Genomic DNA, 8,783 nt, shown 5'->3' with positions numbered 1-8,783 from the left:
AAAAACTAGCCGGGCGAGATGGCAGGTGCCTGTAGTCCCAGCTACTCGGGAGGCTGAGGCAGGAGAATGGTGTAAAACCCGGGAGGCGGAGCTTGCAGTGAGCCGAGATTGCGCCACTGCACTCCAGCCTGGGTGACAGAGCGAGACTCCGTCTCAAAAAAAAAAAAAAAAAAATTAAACAATATAATCAAATGAAGAAGCACATTTTCATCTAAGAATCGAAATAAGAATGAAAGCAGCAATGCAATTTAATTATTAATGAAAAATACATGAATGAAATGATATCATGGTACCCAGAGTAAGCCTATCAAGTCATAAAGGCAAATAGTTAAAGACTACACCCAGTCACAGAAGCTTCTAAGAACTGTTGTAACCTATAAGTAAACAGCATGGACTCTACATGCCAGGGGTTGGCAAACTTTTTCTGTAAAGGTCCAGATAGTAAATATTTAAAGCTTTGCAGGCCATGAGGCCTCTGTCTAGTCAACTCTGCCACTGAGGGTCAAGAGCAGCCACAGACAATATATAAATGAATGAACATGGCAGTTTTTCAATGGAATTTTATTTACGGATACTGAAATGTGAATTTCACAAGATTTTCACACAGGAAATATATTTTTTTTTCAATAACATAAAAACGTTAAAAAAAAAAAAAACACTATTAGCTCTCAGGCTGAAAACATAAAAAATAAGCAGTGGACTAGATTTGGCCTGTGGACCACAGTTTCTAGCCCCTTCACCACACATCTGTAACATTGGCACAGGTCAGTACTGCCAGAAGCAAAACTCTGAAAACTAACAGTCCTGACCCATGGGAAAGGATTTATTGTGGTCAAAGTAATTCTTAGATCATAACTGCCCCAAAATAGGAAAGATCAGTAAGTTAACCCTTTTTTTTGAGAGAGAGTCTTGCTCTGTCACCCAGACTAGAGTGCAGTGGCACAATCTTGGCTCACTGCAACCTCTACCTCCCGAGTTCAAGAAATTCTCCTGCCTCAGTCTCCCAAGTAGCTGGGATTTCAGGCATGCAACACCACACCCAGCTAATTTTTGTATTTGTAGTGGAGACAGGATTTTGCCATGTTGGCCAGGCTGGTCTTGAACTCCTGACCTCAAGTAAGCTGCCCACCGTGGCCTCCCAAAGTGCTGGGATTACAGGCGTGAGCCGCTGTGCCCAGCATTATACACCGCGCCCGACATTATAGCTAACACATTTGCTAATTATGTTTTCTTTTTTTTCCTTTTTTTTTTTTTTTTTACTGAGACAGAGTTTCACTCTTGTTGCCCAGGCTGGAGTGATCTCGGCTTACTGCAACCTCTACCTCCTGGGTTCAAGTGATTCTCCTGCCTCAGCTTCCTGAGTAGCTGGGATTACAGGCATGTGCCACCACGCCCAGCTAATTTTTGTATTTTTAGTAGAGGCGGGGTTTCGCCATCTTGGCCAGACTGGTCTCGAACTCCTGACCTCAGGTGATCTGCCCACCTCAGCCTCCCAAAGTGCTGGGATTACAGGCGTGAGCTACCACACCAGGTTGTTAATTATGTTTTCACTTCCCCTGATTAAAAAGATTGGCTTTAAGCTTGTTGACTTCAACAGGTTGCAGTTAAAAGTCTACATAGGGTTCTACGTAGACTTTCTCTCCCCAAAAGTAAAATTATTCTAGTTATAAAAATGAGTTGGGCCGGGCGCAGTGGCTCACGCCTGTAATCCCAGCTCTTTGGGAGGCCGAGGCGGGTGGATCACCTGAGGTCGGGAGTTCGAGACCGGCCTGACCAACTTGGAAAAACCCCATCTCTACTAAAAATACAAAATCAGGTGGGCATGGTGGCACATGCTTATAATCCCAGCTACTTGGGAGGCTGAGGCAGGAGAATCGCTTGAACCTGGGAGACGGAGATTGAGGTGAGCCGAGATCCCGCCATTACACTCCATACTGGGCAACAAGAGCGAAAGCCTGTCTCAAAAAAAAAAAAAAGAGTTAAGATCATGTACTACTCTTTTAGGACCTATGTATCCGCAACTAACACAAAATGTGTCCAAACCTTTTAACAATGTTATATGTTTTATACTCCAATAACATGTAATGTAGCTTTTGAGCATTTGCCTTTCCCTTTGCTTAATACCTGGTGATAAAATAGAAAATGGATTATATGTCAGAATTCTCATGGAGCAGATTCAAATCATCAAGTAGTATTTATTACATTTAGTTTCCATACTCCAATTCAACTATTATAAATCAGAAATCATCATGATCCTTCAGCTGGGTGCGGTGGCTCACACCTGTAATCCCAGCACTTTGAGAGGCCGAGGCATGCAGATCACTTGAGGTCAGGAGTTCGAGACCAGCCTAGCCAACATGCGGAAACCATGTCTCTACTAAAAATACAAAAATTAGCCGGACGTGTTGGTGCATGCCTGTAATCCCAGCTAGTTGGGGAGCTGAGGCAGGAGAATCACTTGAACCTGGGAGGTGGAGGTTGCAGTGAGTCAAGATCACACCACTGCAACCTAGCCTGGTGACAGAGCAAGACTCCATCTCAAAAAATAAAAATTAAAAATTAAAATATAAAAGAAATCATGATCCTTATTTTCAAAAGTTTGCAAATATGGGGCTCACAAATAGGGAATTAAGAGTTTAGAAGCCATTGCCTTTAAATCTTTAAACAGTGGCCAGGTGTGGTGGCTCATCCCTATAATGCCGGCACTTTAGGAAGCCAAGGTGAGTGAATTGCTTGAGCCCAGGAGTTCAAGACCAGCCTGGGCCACATGGCGAAACCAAAATTAGCCAGGTATGGTGGCTCATACCTGTAGTCCCAGTTACTCGAGAGGCTGAGGTGGGAAGATCACTTGAGCCCAGGGGGCAGAGGCTGCAGTGAGTCCAGATGGCACCACTGCACACAGCCTTGGCAAAGAGTGAGACCCTGTTTCAAAAAAGAAAAATTTTGGCCGGGCGCAGTGGCTCACGCCTGTAATCCCAGCACTTTGGGAGGCCGAGGGGGGCGGATCACGAGGTCAGGGGATCGAGACCACCTTGACAAACACAGTGAAACCCCATCTCTACTAAAAATACAAAAAAATTTAGCCGGGTGTGGTGGCGGGCGCCTGTAGTCCCAGCTTCTCGGGAGGCTGAGGCAGGAGAATGGAGTGAACCCGGGACGCGGAGCTTGCAGTGAGCCGAGATCGTGCCACTGCACTCCAGTCTGGGCAACAGAGCGAGACTCCGTCTCAAAAAAAAAAAAAAAAGAAAAGAAAAGAAAAATTTTGATGGTTATGCACATTACTTAAAATGACCTATTTAAGGAATTCAGACATGTTACACGCAAAAATGATCACTGCTATAAGTACACATTGCATTGAGAAAAGAGACGCTGCCCTTGTTTTCAGATTTGTGTTTATATTGCATGCGTCCTAAGTGAGGGTGACCAGAGCCCAGAGCTGGGCCAGCCCCCGTTGCATAAGTAAGGAAACTGGGTCCCCCTAGTGTTCAGTTCTCGTAATGACTCTCTAAAGGTGCAGAACAAGAAAAGTGGCAAGAGAACTTACAACTTTGCTTTCTATGTAACAACTCACACCCAAATCAAAACTACTTCAATGACTATCCGCTTCCTACTGGGAAAATTAGACGGGGAAACCTGATGCCCAGAACATTTCCCCAAATATTACTGAGAAAATACATATTGTGGCCATGTATTTGTGTCATTCATATGCCTTTCCAGCAACTCAAGAACAAGCACACTCACTTCCCTAACAACTTACACGCCCTAGAATTCAACCAGAACTTTAAGCACCTTCTCTGCACCGGCACCTCCCATTCTTAGTGCCAACTTTGTCCCTGAGCTCCTGATTTACATCTGCCCGCACAGCAGGGCATGGATATAAAACTAGGCATCTTCAATTTAAAATGTCCTCAGCAGAACTCTGGATCCTCCTCCTCAAACCCACTCCTCCACACATCCAGTCGGCTCTCCTTTCTAAATATATCCAGGAGCTGACTGCTTCTGCCAACTGCACCAGGACCCTTGATCCAAGTCAACATCATCTTAGCTGGATTATTACAGTAGTCTTCTAGCTGGCCTGCCTGCTTCCACTCTTGCAACACGCCACCCCCACCTTAATTTTCCATACAGCAGCCACAGTAATCCTCTTATAGCACAAGTCTGACATAAATCCTTAGCAATGGGCCCTGCGTGAACTGCCTAATGGATGCTATTCCTTTTCCCTCTGCTCCTGCTACACTAGCCTCACTGGCTCTTTTTTTTTTTTTTTTTTTTTTTTTTTGGCGGGGAGTCTTGCTCTATTGCCCATGCTGGAATGCAGTGGTGCAATCTTGGCTCATTGCAACCTCCGCCTCCCAGGTTCAAGCGATTCTCCTGCCTCAGTCTCCCAAGTAGCTGGGACTACAGGTGCCCGCTACTACACCCGGCTAATTTTTTGTATTGTTAGTAGACACGGGGTTTCACCGTGTTAGCCAGGATGGTCTTGATCTCCTGACAGCATGATCTGCCACCTCGGCCTCCCAAAGTGCTGGGAATTCAGGCGTGAGCCACCGCGCCCGGCCCTTTTTTTTTTTTTTTTTTTTTTTTTTTTTTTTTTTTTGAGATAGAGTTTTGCTCTTGTTACCCAGGTTGGAGTACAATGGCACAATCTTGCCTCAGTGAAACCTCTGCCTTCAGGTTCAAGTGATTCTCCTGCCTCAGTCTCCCGAATAGCTGAGATTACAGGCACCCACCACCACACCTGCTAATTTTTTTTTTTTTTGTATTTTCAGTAGAGATGGGGTTTCGCCATGTCGACCAGGCTGGTCTCAAACTCCTGACCTCAGGTGATCTACCTGCTTCGGCCTCCCAAAGTGCTGGGATTACAGGTGTGAGCCACCATGCCCAGCCTCTCTTACTGTTTCTGGAATTGTTCTTATTGTTACAAGCTTCAGGCCTTAGCATTTGTGGTTCCCTTTGCTTGGTACTCCCTTCCCTGAGCTGTATATACAATGTGACCCTTCAGTTTGATCACTTCCAAATGCCACCTCCCTAAGGAGGCATTCCTGTCTATCCTGTTCAGAATGGTACTTGTTTCTATCCGTTTACTTTGACATTAGGTTATAACAGCATCCACTTTGAGAGGCTAAGGTGGGCAGATTGCTTGAGCCCAGGAGTTTGAGACCAGCCTGGTCAACATGGTAAAACCCCTCTCTACAAGATACAAAAATTAGGCAGGCGTGGTGGCACGTGCCTGTAGTCCCAGCTACTTGGGAAGCTGAGGTGGGAGGACCACTTGAGCCCAGGAGGCAGAGGATATAGTGAGCCAAGATCATACCACTGCACACCAGCGTGGGTGACACGGCAAGACTCTATCTCAAAAAAATAAATAAAATAAAATAAAATAAAGCATCTGTTTATTCCTTGACTCTCTGTCTCATCCACTAGTGTATTAGGGTAGGAGTTCTTTGTTCACTGCTATATTCCCAAGGCTCTGAGCAGGGCCTGGCACCCAGTAGGCAATGTTCCATGAATATTGTTGAATGAAAAAATACATGAATGAATGAATGAGTTATAGACTTTTTTTCCCTTTAGTCACACAAGAGAAAAAAGAAAGATATCTATTGACAGTTACAGCTCAAGAGAGTCTGTGCTGCTGTGAAACAGCTGGATAACCACAGGACACTGAAAGCATTGTGCTCAGAACCCACCCGTTCAGCGTCCAAGGCTGGATGGGTCTCAGACTGCCCAGCAGTAGTGTACTATACAGGTGGGTCAGCTGTAAAGAAGAAAAAACTGATCCATGAGCCAACACCAAAGAAAACAGTGGGATGAAATCAATACTGGGTTAAGTATGGAGGTCTGTGAGTTTGAACATATTGCCCCAATAGATTTTAACTATTTTCCAGTAGACTTTTTTTTTTTCATAATGCTTTCTTTTAATACCTCAACTAATCACAATAGCTTTACTAAATATTACAACTATTGGCTGGGCATGGTGGCTCACATCAGTAATCCCAGCACTTTGGGAGGCCAAGGCAGGCGGATTGCTTGAGTTCAGGAGTTCCAGACCAGCCTGGGCAATGTGGAAAAAAACTCCATCTCTAAAATATTTAAAAAAAAAAAAAAAAAAATACACTGGGCATGGTGGTGCACACCTGTAATCCCAGCTACTTGAGAGGCTGAGGTGGAAGGATCACTTGAGCCCGGGAGGTCGAGGCTCCAGTGAGCCGTGATCATGCCACTGCACTCCAGCCTGGGCAACAGAGCAAGACCCTATTTCAAAAATAAATAAATATTGCACCTTTTTTTGGCACTAAGGCAGAAGTACATAGACTGATTTCTCCAACTTTGAACGATCCCAGATGGCTCTACTTGAACAGAAAAGAAATTAAAAGTTCAATCGTGTATAACCCCTTGTAAACAATCTGGGGGAAAAATGGTTAGGTTCTGGCTGGTGATATTTTACTTCAATTAGGTCATGTAGCACAGTGAAAACAACAAATAACTCAACATTAGGGAGACTTGGGATCTGATCCCATTTTTGCCATTGGTTAAACAAGCAAGTTTACTCGGCTGCTGCAGGCTTGCGTCCTCATGCATGAAATGGACTAAACAATCTCCACATTATTAATGCTTTACGACTCTGCTTTCCAAAAGTGGAAATGCATTTGAAGACAATACCAGGGCCTTGAAAATGAAGGGGGGAGGGTAAAAAACAAGCTGTAACAGAGAATAGTATCAAGCTTTTAAAGAAACAAGTTAATAGCAAAGCCAGAGGCCTTTACAGTGTCTACACCCTTTCATCTTGAATGTCAGCACTGGCTGTACTGACAGAAGACTTGCATGACCTTTTCCTGAAATAAGCCTTCCTCTCCCAGCAACTCAATATCATGGGTGCATTTTTCCAGGTACACTAGAGTTGGGTACTGGTCTAGAGCTGCACTGTCCAATACAGTAGCCACAAGCCACATGGGGCTGTTGGGCACTTGAAAATGTGGCCAGTTGGAAGTAAGATGTACTGTAAGTGTAACATACACACGGGAATTTGAAGATGGTACAAAAAAAAGGATATAAAATATTCAGCATTGATACTGATATTGCTATTGATTGAAATAATATTTTGGATGCACTGGATTAAATAGAATATACTATTAAAATTAACTCCAATCGCTTCTTTATGCATTTGCTAATACGACTACTAAAAAAATTCAGCACACATATGTGGCTTGTATTATATTTCTATTGGACGGCGCTACTCTAGATATCAGAATCTAGAAAGTGACTGAGATTCGAACTCTTCAATGAAGCACTTTTTAAATACTCTACTGGGGAGTTGATTCCACTCACTGCTCTGCTGCCATCGCGGTCCTGACTTTCCAAGGCCATGCCCAGAGCGCGGCACACGTGGCTCTTCCACATGCAGGCCCGAACGGCGGGCGGCAGTGGAGGTTGTTACCCTGGGTCGCTGACGCCAAGGGAGGCCAAGCGACCGACCACACACTTCTGAGCCCCGCCGGGGGACGTCCCCGGGCGCGGAAACAGGCGGTGCGCCAGCGGTTCGCAGCTGCCGGTCCCGTGCGCCCGCACCCGTCTGGCCACAGCCGGAGACAGCGACGCGCTTCCTGCCCGGGAAGGGCCCGAGCGGAGGGCCGGCTATAGCGGTCCCGCAGCTGCCTGCTTAGATTTTAGCACTCCCGCTCCCAAGAGGGAGCAAGCAACGCGTCCTTCTGTCCCTCTTAGGGCTTGAAATGTAAATTATTCATATCAGGGGAATGTGTGTTTCAAAAAGCAAGCTAGACAAGAACGGACGGGTAATCCTCGCCAAATTATTCTATTTAACCCTCACCATTGAAAGTCTGAGGCCTGAAAAATCTCTTGACCGGAAAGACACCAACTCCACAGGTGACTGGGATCAGGATCTATGACATAAATGAACAGCATTCCAAATTCACTGATTTCTAAGAGTATTTAGACAGTAGAAAATTATTAATTCTCTTTATTAGCTCAATACTTTGTTCATTCAGCATTCAGTATTCTCTCCAGTTAATTTTAATAGCAAATCACCATTTTCTAAAATGACTTAAATGGGTTCAATCAAGTAGGAGAATGAATCCAAGGGAAACCACTGACTCAGATATAAAATGTGCCTTACATCATACTGCAAACATCAAACAATGAAGAATCTAGGTTTCAAATTACTGTCTCTCTCTATATATGTATCTTTAAGTCTTACCCTCAAGGTAAGATAGGAAAGTGGGAAATGCTGTCTGCTCACTGGCATTCCATAGTCACTGTAATTTCTAGATTTCCAAGCTACATCTATCTAGCAGAGGTGGTTTGTCAAGTCTGAGGTTTTCCACCTCCACCCCTGTAGCAATGGGGCTGATGTTCACACTCTGCAGGTCCTCATCAGCATTCATGGCACCCCCGACAGATAACCCCATTAAACTCTCTCCCTGACTCAAGTAAACACTTCACAATGTAAGAAGGTGAGAAGGGCCGGGCGCGGTGGCTCAAGCCTGTAATCCCAGCACTTTGGGAGGCCGAGGCGGGCGGATCACGAGGTCAGGAGATCGAGACCATCCTGGCTAACACGGTGAAACCCCGTCTCTACTAAAAAATACAAAAAACTAGCCGGGCGAGATGGCGGGCGCCTGTAGTCCCAGCTACTCGGAGGCTGAGGCAGGAGAATGGCCTAAACCCGGGAGGCGGAGCTTGCAGTGAGCTGAGAACCGGCCACTGCACTCCAGCCCCGGGGACAGAGCAAGACTCCGTCTCAAAAAAAAAAAAAAAAAAAGGTGAGA

At 45.2% G+C, this 8,783-nt stretch overlaps 1 protein-coding gene across 1 annotated transcript in view; it reads right to left on the bottom strand.

Moving 5' to 3' along the window:
* ARSG (arylsulfatase G) overlaps positions 1-7,594 on the bottom strand; it is a 169,059-nt gene extending 161,465 nt beyond the window's left edge. Inside the window, exon 1 of the mRNA XM_010353110.2 lies at positions 7,327-7,594. The gene's annotated coding sequence lies outside the window, so the exon portion shown is untranslated. The remainder of the gene's footprint in view (positions 1-7,326) is intronic.
* Positions 7,595-8,783: the final 1,189 nt, after the last annotated feature.

Source organism: Rhinopithecus roxellana, chromosome 19, assembly GCF_007565055.1.
Source record: "Rhinopithecus roxellana isolate Shanxi Qingling chromosome 19, ASM756505v1, whole genome shotgun sequence".
NCBI classification, from domain to species: domain Eukaryota; kingdom Metazoa; phylum Chordata; class Mammalia; order Primates; family Cercopithecidae; genus Rhinopithecus; species Rhinopithecus roxellana.
This window is presented reverse-complemented; position numbering and strand designations above follow the sequence as displayed.